Here is a 13,752-nt window from a genome sequence, read left to right on the forward strand (position 1 = left end):
TCTTTATACATGCAACAAGGCACAAAACGGGCCACAAAAATAGTTTATTCTTAAGGCAAGATAAAAATAAATTAGCAGAAAAACAGCTTGATTTTATCTCTAATTCATAGTTATATCTTTTCTTGTTCATTTCCATCCACTGTTAGTTTTTTATTTCCCACTTTTAATTTATGCAGATGATGCATTGTGAACAGTTTTAGCACTAAACATTTATCACTTCTTTATGAAATGGATTGTATGGAGCAACAACGTTGTGTTGTTGTTGTGGTCTTCAGTCCTGATACTGGTTTGATGCAGCTCTCCATGCTACTCTATCTTGTGCAAGCTTCTTCATCTCCCAGTACCTACTGCAACCTACAACCTTCTGAATCTGCTTGGTATATTAATCTCTTGGTCTCCCTCTACAATTTTTAACCTCCACACTGCCCTCCAATACTAAATTGGTGATCCATTGATGCCTCAGAACATGTCCTGCCAACCGATCCCTTCTTCTAGTCAAGTTGTGCCACAAACTTTTCTTCTCCCCAATCCTATTCAACACCTCCTCATTAGTTATGTGATCTACCCACCTAATCTTCAGCATTCTTCTGTAACACCACATTTAGAAAGCTTCTATTCTCTTCTTGTCTAAACTATTTATCGTCCATGTTTCATTTCCATACATGGCTACACTCCATACAAATACTTTCAGAAACGACTTCCTGACACTTAAATCTATACTCGATGTTAACAAATTTCTCTTCTTCAAAAACGCTTTCCTTCCCATTGCCAGTCTACATTTTATATCCTGTCTACTTCGACCATCATCAGTTATTTGGCTCCCCAAATAGCAAAACTCCTTTACTACTTTAAGTGTCTCATTTCCTAATCTAATACCCTCAGCATCACGCAACTTAATTCGACTACATTCCATTATCCTCGTTTTGCTTTTGTTGATGTTTATCTTATATCCTCCTTTTAAGACACTATCCATTCCGTTCAACTGCTCTTCCAAGTCCTTTGCTGTCTCTGACAGAATTACAATGTCATCGGCGAACCTCAAAGTTATTTACTATAAACTGTTTTGCCTTATACTCACAAGTTTTTAAATTTGGTTTTAATTTCTCGTAATTTATATCAATGTCTTATCAGGTGCAATTCTGTGAATGAGTTTTTGTAAGTGATGAATCTTCCTGCAATTAAAGTTTGTGTAGCATACTAAAATTGTGAGATGCACTTGTCCCCAAATACAGTTTTGCTATTTACTATAGTAGAAGTTGCTGTCGGAAGTAGTTCATCTTGAACCAGAATTGAAGTGGATAGTTCCTGTGAGTTAGTATGGGAAGAAGTCATTCCTGGAAACTGGAATAAAATAATAATTAGATCCTTTTACTGACCTCCCAACTCAGATGATTCAATTGCTGAAAGATTCAAAGAAAACTTGAGTCTAATTTCAAACACATACCCAACTTATACAATCATAGTTGGTGGTGACTTCAATTTACTCTCGATATGTTGGCAAGAATACATGCTTAAATCTGGAGGTATGAGTAAAACATCATCTGAGATTGTATCAAATGCAATCTCTGAAAATTGTTTCAAGTAATTAGTTCAAGAGCCCAATCAAACAGTAAACAGTTGTGAAAACACACTTGGCCTCTTAGCAACAAATAGTCTTGAGCTACTAATGATCATCAAAGTGAATACAGAGATTAGTGAAGACAGGGTTGTCATAGCGACACTGAATGTTGTAACTCCCAAATCCTTCGAAAAGAAACGAAAAATATACCTATTCAAAAAAGCAGATAAAAGTTCACTTGAGACCTTCCTGAGAGACAATCTCCACTCCTTCCAAATTAATAATGTACGAGGGGAGTTTGAAAAGTCCGTGCAAAAATAAAAACTACTTATGTGTTTCGGGTAGACCTTTTTTTATTTTTTGACGTTGTCTCCTTTTAGACTTATACACTTTGTCCAATGCTGTTCTAATTTGTTGATCCCTTTTGAATAATAGGAATTGTCCAAGTCTGCAAAATAGCTATTAGTTGCTGCAATCACCTCCTCATTTGTCCCGCCAGCCATTTTTTTCAAATTGGGGAACAAATGGTAGTCCGAGGGAGCCATGTCTGGAGAATAGGGGGGATTTGAAACGAGTTGGAATCCTATTTCCATTAATTTTGAAACCACAACTGCTGAGGTGTGTGCTGGTGCAGTGTTGTGATGGAAAAGTCAAAACGCCTCAGGAGATTAAAGAGAAGTTTGATAAACATTACGGTGACTCTGCACCTTCGATTAGAACAGTTTATAAGTGGTTTCAAAATTTTGTGCCCTTATGGCCACTCCGAAAAATTTTGAAACCACTTATAAACTGTTCTAATCGAAGGTGCAGTCACTGTAATGTTTATCAAGCTTCTCTTTAGTCTCCTGAGGCGTTTTGACTTTCATGAAGTAATGTTAAACCATCACACAAAATTCTTTTTCGTCCATTTTTGGACAATCACTCGACTTCCTCGATTCACACGAATGCCAATCAGAAATTGCCAGCATTTTTCTTGCAGCTCGGTTTTCAGACGGTCCAATAATGATGAATAATATTCACTTGTAATAGTTTTACTCTTTTGCAGATAGTCGATGAGGATTATCCCTTGTCAATCCCAAAAGACAGTCGCCATAACTTTTCCGGCCAAAGGAATGGTCTTTGCCTTTTTTGGTGCAAATTTTCCCTTGGTAACCCATTGTTTAGATTGTTGTTTGGTATCAGGAGTATAGTAATGTATCCATGTTTCATTCACAATGACGAAACAATGCTTAAAGTCCTGCGGATTCTTCCTGAACGGCTGCAAACCATCCTTGCAACACTTCACACAATTCCATTTTTGGTCAAGCGTGAGCAGTCGCAAAACACATCTTGGGGATAGCTTTCTCATGTCCAATTGTTTATGCAAAATATTATGTATCCATTCATTCGAGATGCCCACAGCACTGGCAATCTGACGCACCTCAACTCTTCTGTCATCCATCACCATATCATGGATTTTATCAATGATTTATGCAGTTGTAACCTCCACAGGGCACCCAGAACGTTCAGTATCATTTGTGCCCATATGGCCACTCCGAAAAATTTTGAAACCACTTATAAACTGTTCTAATTGAAGGTGCAGAGTCACCGTAATGTTTATCAAGCTTCTCTTTAGTCTCCTGAGGCATTTTGACTTTCATAAAGTAATGTTTAACCACCACATGAAATTCTTTTTCGTCCATTTTTGGACAATCACTCGACTTCCTCGATTCACACGAATGCCAAACACAAATAAATAGACCATTATTCTTTCCAAATATGCTACTAACTAAACATGACCTCAATATGTGCAGGTGGTGCCATCTCTTGGTATTTGCACGGACTTTTCAAACACCCCTTGAATGGTAAATGTAGACCAGATGTGGCTTGAATTCAGAGATATAGCATTGACAGCAATTGAGAGGTTTATGCCAAATAAATTAACAAACAATGGAGCTGGTGCTCCTTGGTACACAAAACAGGTCAGAACACTGTTGCAGAAACAACGAAATGAGCAAGTCAAATTTAAACAAATGCAAAATCTTCGAGATTGGCGATTTTTTGGCAGAAGCTCAAAATTTAGTGTGAACTTCAATGCGAGATGTGTATAATAGTTTCCATGCCCAAACTTTGCCTTGAAACCTGGCAGAAAATCCAAAGAGATTGTGATCACATGTAAAGTATGCTAGTGGCAAGACACAATCAATGCCTTCTCTGTGCGATAGCAGTGGAAACACTATCGATGACAGTGCTGCTAAAGCAGAGTTACTAAACACAGCCTTCTGAAATTTCATCACCAAAGAGGACAAAGTAAATATTCCAGAGTTTGAATCGAGAACAGTTACCAACATGGGTATACTCAGCGTAGTTAAGTAACTTGAAAGCTTAAATCTTAATAAGCAAGTCTACTGGTCCAAACAGTATACCAATAAAGTTCCTTTCAGAGTATGCTGATGCAGTAGCTCCATAGTTAACAAACATATACAACTGCTCACTCGACGAAAGATCCATACTCAAAGACTGTAAGGTTGCATAAGTCACACCAATATTCCAGAAAGGCAGTAAGAGTAATCCACTAAATTACAGACCCATATCATTAATGTCGATTTGAAGCAGGATTATGGAACATATATTGTGTTCGACATTATAAATGTTCTCAAAGAGAATGGTCTATTAACACACAGTCAACACAGATTTAGAAAATATTGTTCTTTTGAAACACAACTAGCTCTTTAACAATGTAGGAAAAGATAGATTCATACTTACTGTAAAGAAGATTGTTAAGTTGTAGACAGGCATGATTAAAAGACACTCACATATAATTTTCGGCCACAGCCTTCATCAGTAAACACACACACACACACACACACACACACACACACACAAGAAAGCACACGTCACATACATACGACTGCGAACTCCAGCATCTTGGCTCGGATTGCAACATCATGTGGGATGCAATTAGCAATCTGGAGGGGATGAGAAGGGGAAGGGATAGTAGTGTATGGATGGGGAGAGAGATGAACACTGGTGGAGGTGCGGTGACTAGACTGCCATCAAGTGAAGCATCAGGAGGTTGTGGGGCAGGGAGATGGGGGAAAAATGGAACAAAAATGAGAGGAGTAGGGAAAGACAGGCAGATGCATTGTCAGATGGCTGCAAATAAACAGGGCGGGAGATGAGATTGAGGAGGAGATGATAGGACGGAGGGGGTGGATAATGTTGGCTGAAGGGTGTGGGGACTGTATGTTACCATAGGTTGAGGCTGGAATAAAACTGGTGATGGAGGAAAGGATCGAGATGGGGTGTTGGAGAGAAGGATCCAGATGGTCAGATGGCTCGGGTTGTGAAGCAGCCACTGAAATCAAGTGTGTTATGTTCAGCTGCATGTTGTGCCACAGGATTGTCTACTTTGCTCTTGGCCACAGTTTCGCGGTGGCCTGTCATCCTGGTGGACAGCAGGTTGGTAGTCATATCAATATAAAAAGCTGTGCAAAGATTACAGCAGAGCTGGTAAATGACGTGGCTGCTTTCACAGGTAGCCTAGCCCCTGATGGGGTATGATAAACCTGTGACAGGACTGGAATAAGAAGTGGTGAGTGGTTAGATTGGAGAGGTTTTGCACATGGGTCTTCCACAACAATATGAAGAATGCTTCCATTGCACGGATCAGGAGAAGGAGAGTAGGTCTTTGACAAGTCCAGCATTCTGCAGACAGAGGTTCCACCACTGTTGTTATGAATCGCAGTGACTGCCTGGCAGAAGGCCACCACCAATTGTCTTGACTCCTCCACCTATAAACCTAGCCAGAGTGATCCTATTCCAGAAGTGGATTACAAACTCCAATCCCTGCTTAAAGCCTTAGGCCCTTCCCAGAACATCTCTCCTGAATCAATTTCTCTCCTCACCCCTATTACACCCTGCACACCCACCTTCTAATTGTCCCCCAAAATCTACAAACCCAACAGTCCTGGACACCCCATTGTGGCTGGTTACTGTGGCCCCACTGAAAGAATTACGGCACTCTATGACCAATGCCTCCAACCAATTGCCCATAATCTGGCCGCCTACATTAATGATACCAACCACTTCCTTCACCGACTCTCCACCATCCCCATCCTTTTACCTCCTGGATCCAGCTCATAACTGTTGATGCCACCTCCCTGCACACCATCATCCCTCGTGCCCATGGTCTTACTGCAATTGAACACTACCTTTCTCAATGTCCTTCAGACTCCAAACCCACTACCTCATTCCTCATACGCATTACTAACTTTATCCTAACACACAACTACTTCTCATTTGAAGGGAAGATGTATAAATAAATCCATGACACAGCCATGGGCATCCACATGATCCTTCTATGCCAACTGTTCCAACTCCGGGAACAACTGAACCACATCCTTTGCCAGGGCTTTGCTTACCTATCATCGTGTCATTGTGCCTTGAAATGAGGGACATTCTACCCAAAGCACTTCCTAGCACTCCTAAAGTGGTGTTCCATTGCCACCAAACCTTCACATTATCCTAGTCCATCTCTGTGCCACTCCCAATCCCAGCCCATTGCCCAGGAGCAAAACCTGCCCAGTCCACCCACCCCAGCACTTCCTATTCCAGTCCTGCCACAAGTTTATCCTACACCATCAGAGGCCGGGCCACCTGTGAAAAGAACCATGTCATTTGCCAGCTTTGCTACAATCATTGCACAGCTTATTATATTGGTACGACTACCAACCAGCTCTCCATCATGATGAAAGGCCTCCTCCAAACAGTAGCCAAGAGCAAAGTAGACTATCCTGTGGCACAACTTGCAACTGAACATAACACACTTGATTTCAGTGGTTGCTCCACTACCCGAGCCATCTAGATCTTTCCCTCCACCACCAGTTCTTCTTAACTGTGCAGATGGGAGATATTCTTACAACACATTCTCTGCCCTCATAATTATTCCGGCCTCAACCTATGGTAACATGCTGTCCTCACATCCTTGACCCAATAGTTTCCACCCCCTTTGTCCTATTGTCTGCTCCCCATTCTCATTTCCCACCCAGTTTGTTTGCAGCCCTCTGCCAATGCATCTACCTTTCTTTCCCCATTACTCTCCTTTTTGTTCCTTTTTTCCCCACCTCCCTGCTCCACAACCTCCTGATGCTGCACCTGTCGGCAGTCTAGTCCCTGCACACTCCACCAGACAGTGTTCTCTCTCTCCCCACCCATTCACTACTATCCCTTTCCCTTCCCCTTTCCCAACCCCTCTAGAGTGCTACTTACATACCACATGATGACGTGTTCCAGCTCGAGATCTCTAGATGCCGGATTTGGCAGTCGCGTGTATGTGAGGTGTGCTTGCTTTTGTGTGTGTGTGTGTGTGTGTGTGTGTGTGTTTGCTGATGAAGATTGTGGCCGAAAACTATAAGTGAGTGTCTTTTAACCATGTCTGTGTGCAACTTGACATGTCTTCTTTACAATAAGTAGTGATCTACCTTTTCCTATGTTGTTTATATTCCTATGTGGAGTTTCCATTGTCTGATGCCTAGCTCTTTACTCACACAAAGTGTTGAGTGCTATTGACAAGGGCTTTCAAATTGATTCTGTTTCTAGATTTCCAGAAAGTTTTTGCCACTTTCCTCACAAGCAGCTTGTAATCAAATTGCTTGCTAATGGAATATCATTTCAGTTATGTGACTGGATTCATGATTTCCTGTCACACAGAGGTCACAGTTAGTAGTAATAGACGGAAAGATATTGAGTGAAACAGAAGTGATTTCTTGCATTCCTCAAGGTAGTGTTAGAGACCCTCTGCTGTTCCTTATCTGTATAAATGATTTAGGAGCCAATCTGAGCTTCCTTCTTAGATTGTTTGCAGATGATGCTGTCATTTATTGTTTAGTAAAGTCATCAGAAGATGAAAACAGATTGCAAAATGATTTAGAAAATATTTCTATATAGTGCAAAAATTGGCAATTGACCCTAAATAATGAAAAGTATGAGGTCATTCACATGAGTTGTAAAAGGAATCTGTTAAACTTGGTTTCCATGATAAGTCAGTCAAATTTAAAGGCTGTAAATTCACATGAATACCTAGGAATTTCTATTAAGAACAACCTAAATTGTAAAGAACACACAGAAAATGTTGTGGGGAAGGCAAACCAAAGACTACAATTTATATACAAATGCTTAGAAGATGCAGCAGATCTACTAAACAGACTGTTTACACTATGTTTGTCTGTCCTCTTTTGGAGTACTTCTGTGCGGTGTGGAATCCTTATCAGATAGGATTAACAGAGTAGGTTGAGGAGTTGAAAGAAGAGGAGCATATTTTGTACTATTGAGAAACAGGGGAGAATGTGTCACTAACATGATACAAGATTTGGGGTGGCAGTCATAAAAAAGTGTTTTTTGTTGCTGCAGTCTCTTCTCATGAAATTTCAGTCACCAACTTTCTACTCTGAACGTGAAAATGTTGTTGCCAACTTACATAGGGAGAAATGATCATCATAATAAAGTAAGATAAATCAGATCTCGCCTGGAGAGATACAGGTTTTTGTTTCTACCACGCGCTGTACAAGATTGGAATAATGGAGAATAATTGTGAAGGCGGTTCAATGAACCTTCTGCCAGGCACTTATGATTGATTTGCAGAGTATCCATGTAAATGCAGATGTAGATACAGAAAGAGAAATTATCAAGATCACAGCTGGAAAGAAGGCAGTTACAAATATGTCAAAACTGAATATCATTAAGTGAAACTATGCAAGCCAAAGTAAAAAACTTAACTCATTTCACCTTGGTTAAATACTAATCTGGTGTAACATCCCTTGTACTCTAAATATTATCTTGAAATTGTGTCAACTTTATAGCTATCTTTGTATCTGCGCCTTCACCTATTGTTTTTGTAATTGTAACTTTGTAGTTGTTCTTGTAATAGTTCCTTCACTTATTACCTTTATAATACCCTTAACTGTAGTATTACTTTATTTTATTTTATGTACTGTTATCACAATTTGCCTGAGAATTCTCTGTCTTGCATGTAACAGTAGCTTGGTTTAAATGGCCTAGAACAAAATCAGAATCAATATTACTTTGGTATTTCCTAATTTAATTGTTAGCGTTCTGTGTTAATCTTTTAGTTATTAAATATATTTTTCTCTGTTGGCAGCATCGGTGTTGTAAATCATCTGCTTTTTCCTCCCAACCTGAGCTACACAGTACTCTAATTACCTTTAATATGGAAGGTTTGTTGTTTTTACAGTCATCGCTGTTCTCAGTCGCATACCCTCACAAGGAATAATCTCTGCTGCCCACTCCTCCGTATTCACACCAACCTTTGCGTTTTGTGCTAGGGAAGAGTAACTGACCTTGAACTCGTTGCATTCTCCACACCCTCTCACCGCCCATGGGCCCCTCCCCCTCCTACTCATCCCACATACTGCAAGGCGCTGGCTATGCCAGAGTCCAGGGCAGATGCTGTCCCTACTTTCAGCATTATAGCGGGAGCTATTCACAATGACTGTACACTACATCTCGCGCATGCAAATTTGCAGTCATTACCGGCCCACTTGACTGAATTCAGATGCATATTTCAGGACATCAGCTTTCATGGAGATGTGGCTTTAGCCAAGTATTCCTTCTGGCTCTGTAAGCCTCGAAAGTGTTCTGTCTGTGTGATATACAATCCACTCAAAGCTAGACATCTCTCTAGCTTTAAATCCACACTCTCAGGTCTTGAATCTTTGTATGAACACACAATTGTAGCTGGAGATGTGAACATAAATTTTATAAGCAACAGTCTTGCAGTTTCAAAATTCAAACTCATACTTTCCTACTCAAATCGTATACTGCACCCACTTGGGCCAACTCAACATACTGCAGACACTCGCACCTCTGTCAATATTTTTGCAACAAAGTCTCCAAACAGAGCTATTCACACTGATCAAATTTCTGCACCTGGCTTACCTGATTATCATGTAATATTCATGAATTATTTGTTGCAAGTCTAAAGAACAAACTGCAACTGGCCACCTTTATAGACTTCAAGCAATTATGTCTGAGCTTATAACTGACGCCTATGACACCTCTTTGCGGGGAGTGACAGGAAATAACTTTGAAATAGTTTATGGAGCATCTTATTTCACTGATATACTCAATAATTCATATGATAAACACACCCTGATAAAAACTGTAAGAATCAGCAGAAAATCTGCACCACGGCTTACTGATCAACTCAAACACTTTATGAGTATCAGAGATACAGCACACAAAAAAATATAAATGGCATCCTACCTCTGAGAATAATCTCACATACAAGTGAATTCGCAACCACGTTAGCCAGTCAGTTAGAAATGCAAAACTCAGGTACACCAACTCAGTAACTGAGAACTTTCACTGGACTTCTGTCCTGTGGGGAAATCTACAAGGACAAGGAACAGGTAAACCTAATCTGCAGCTGAACCTTTCATTCCTATTGAGAATTTAACAAGGAGAGGTCCCCAGTGGTACAATCGACTTTTGCAAGCAGCTAGATGTGGTGTAGGTTAAGAACCCAGGCATCACACCCTGAACCCATTCACCCTGGTGGGCCCTCTTTTGCAAGTAATAGCTGAAAAACAATTTAGCCTGTTCCTCTACAACATTAAATTATCATCAGACTTTCAGACTTTCGACTGCCATCTCAGTGTAATGGATAGCTTAAATCAGTAGCAAACAGAAGGTGGTGGGTTCGATTCCGTCAAATTCCCATTTTTTAAATTTTTTTCTTCGGTTATTTGCTTCAAATGTAATATTTTTAAATTTTCTAATCCTTTCCCAAGTCATTTTAATTATTGTATTAACTTTTTTATTTGCTCTCATATTGTCTTCCTGTCATTCCTTTTTCATTTGAAATCATTCTCCATATGGTTTTAATTCTTTTTATGGTTTTAATTCTTTTTTATTTATATATTGTAATATTTAATCATTTTAAAATACCGATCAAGTGAATAAAAATCAAAATAGTTATTAGTATTCATGTGGATTGTGCAACAGCACAAAAATTCATTTTTCGTTGCGAGATACACAGTTTTTTGGGTGGTAATTATCATACAAACATTTGAAACACAAATTGTTCTCACACAATGGGCAAACTATAAAAGCTATCTGTCTACATTTACATAGTTTCTTTATCAATTTCAATGGAAAGCACACTTCATTCACACTACGAAATATTGTCTTTTCATTACCTAACTTTGATTCATACCAGGTATACCTTATCATGTTTTGAAAGGCTGGTGCACACATAATTCAAAGAACAATTTAATGTACTTTGATAACATTGCCACACGTAGCAATTTTTCGTTTATCTTGTAATAATTCAGGTGCGCTCTGAAGCTTTTTAATAGTATTTTACACCTGGCGATAAAATATACGTCACATGTCTGGCAAGGGAGAATACACTTTGGAGGAATATTTTTCAAAGTGCTTGTAGCTTCCCCAGTGCTGTTCACATATATTTCATCATATGATGTGTTGTCCATCTGACCGCTCCATGAATCAACAAGTAACAAAAAATCATTTTCTTTGTGTATGGTTTTGTTACAGATAGCAAATATTGCACATATAGCTCTTTCGCTAATTTTCCTGATTTTGAGCAGGTGATGACCACATTTCCGTATTCTTACTCCAAAGTTCAATTTCTTTAGCAACCATAGGTCCAAATTTATTTCCGTCCTCCTGCATACATAAGAATGCATGGTAGCAATTCACTGGCAAATGTCAAGGAATATTGCACTGTGTATGAATGTGAAGGCTTTTGCCAAATTTCTCTTTTACACCAAAACTATTTTTGGTCCTCGAAATTCCAGTGATCGATGATATGTTGATTTATAATTGCAACCCATTTGATTGGTATTAATAACAAGGTTTGGACTATAATTTCCTACTATCAGCTCTGTTCATTTTCTGCATCGTTCTGCTGTTGCAGTTTCAAGTGTTGCAATGTCATTTGCACTAATGAATTTAGTCACTTTTCTCTGATGTATTCCTTGTTTTATTTTAAAATTGTTTCCTCACTTCCCACTTGCAGAGAATGGCAAGTTTTCCTATAGATACAGAATGGCGATAACCATTGCCCATTGTTGCAGTGTACGCGTTGTCACTTGTTTGTAGTACATCCGAGCATCCTTAAATTTTTCAGATGTTTCAGTATCAATTAGACACATCTTATGGAATTTAGTTCCTCCTTCTTTCCTTCTTTGACATCTTGCTTCCATTTCCTCAAGTATCCTTTTCATGCGTGAAGGAGAGAAATCACTTTGTTGTATACTTTTTAGTGAGTAATAGGGATTGGCTTCAGCGAAGGCAACTGCTTTAGCTTTGTATTTTAATGCAGTATTTGTCTATGGAGGTGCCTGGCAATTGGATGGGTTAAAACATTCATCCATGCCTTCATCATTGAAAGTACACAGCAAAGAACAAATTTTCCATGTTAATAGTGAGCGAGGAAATCCAAAAATTAATAGCAGTAATATGGGAAGGCAAACTTCATCATACAAACCCTCTTCACCAGTCTCGCTGTTTAAAATGAGATCATCTTCCTGAACAATAACACTCTCCATCACAAATCGAATTGTTTCCTCTGCAATTCATTCGCCCATCATATTGCATTTGCATTTATATAATAGGGAGCATTTTCAGAGAGGAGAGATCTCTCCTTGTAAATAGACAATGCATAACGTAAGGCATTCGTGAAAGTTCTCCTTATTTCTTCATCAAATTCCTCCATTCTTTCGTCATGACATTTGCTGGTTGGTGGATTTGCGTTGCTGGTCATTTCAAATGCCATATACTCACAAAACAAATGCAAGAGGGAAGCACAAAAAAAAAACAGGAAAGAATTGATTTATGATTGGAAAGTGCCAACCCACCAATGATGTTGAGTCTGGTGGAGAAATGGGAAAAAAAAGGAAGTTAATACAATGGTTAAAATGACTTAGCAAAGGATTAGAAAATCTAAAAATATTACATTTGAAGATGATAACTGAAGAAAAATAAAAATCAAAAAAAGAAAAAAGAAGCAAGAGGAAATTGACAGGAATCGAACCTGTCACATTCTGTTTGCTGCTCATTTGTGCTGTCCATTAGCTACAATGGTAGTTGAAAACCTGGTGTTAATTTAATGTTGTAGAGGAACAGGCTATTTATTTTTCGGCTTTTACTGGTAAACGAGGGCCCAGCAGGGTGAATGGCTTCAGGGTGTCATACCTACACATTATGTAATGTAATGAATGAATATATATATATATATATATATATATATATATATATATATATATAATAGAGGGAAACATTCCACGTGGCAAAAATATATCTAAAAACAAAGATTATATATATATATATATATATATATATATATATATATATATATATATATATATATATATATATACACACACTCCTGGAAATTGAAATAAGAACACCGTGAATTCATTGTCCCAGGAAGGGGAAACTTTATTGACACATTCCTGGGGTCAGATACATCACATGATCACACTGACAGAACCACAGGCACATAGACACAGGCAACAGAGCATGCACAATGTCGGCACTAGTACAGTGTATATCCACCTTTCGCAGCAATGCAGGCTGCTATTCTCCCATGGAGACAATCGTAGAGATGCTGGATGTAGTCCTGTGGAACGGCTTGCCATGCCATTTCCACCTGGCGCCTCAGTTGGACCAGCGTTCGTGCTGGACGTGCAGACCGCGTGAGACGACGCTTCATCCAGTCCCAAACATGCTCAATGGGGGACAGATCCGGAGATCTTGCTGGCCAGGGTAGTTGACTTACACCTTCTAGAGCATGTTGGGTGGCACGGGATACATGCGGACGTGCATTGTCCTGTTGGAACAGCAAGTTCCCTTGCCGGTCTAGGAATGGTAGAACGATGGGTTCGATGACGGTTTGGATGTACCGTACACTATTCAGTGTCCCCTCGACGATCACCAGTGGTGTACGGCCAGTGTAGGAGATCGCTCCCCACACCATGATGCCGGGTGTTGGCCCTGTGTGCCTCGGTCGTATGCAGTCCTGATTGTGGCGCTCACCTGCACGGCGCCAAACACGCATACGACCATCATTGGCACCAAGGCAGAAGCGACTCTCATCGCTGAACACGACACGTCTCCATTCGTCCCTCCATTCATGCCTGTCGCGACACCACTGGAGGCGGGCTGCACGA

At 39.7% G+C, this 13,752-nt stretch overlaps 1 protein-coding gene across 2 annotated transcripts in view; it reads left to right on the forward strand.

Moving 5' to 3' along the window:
* Nucleotides 1-13,752, forward strand: part of LOC126236748 (CCAAT/enhancer-binding protein zeta) — a 198,385-nt gene that overhangs the window by 66,457 nt on the left and 118,176 nt on the right. The window lies entirely within an intron of this gene.

Source organism: Schistocerca nitens, chromosome 2 (genome assembly GCF_023898315.1).
Source record: "Schistocerca nitens isolate TAMUIC-IGC-003100 chromosome 2, iqSchNite1.1, whole genome shotgun sequence".
In the NCBI taxonomy this organism is placed as follows: Eukaryota; Metazoa; Arthropoda; class Insecta; order Orthoptera; family Acrididae; genus Schistocerca; species Schistocerca nitens.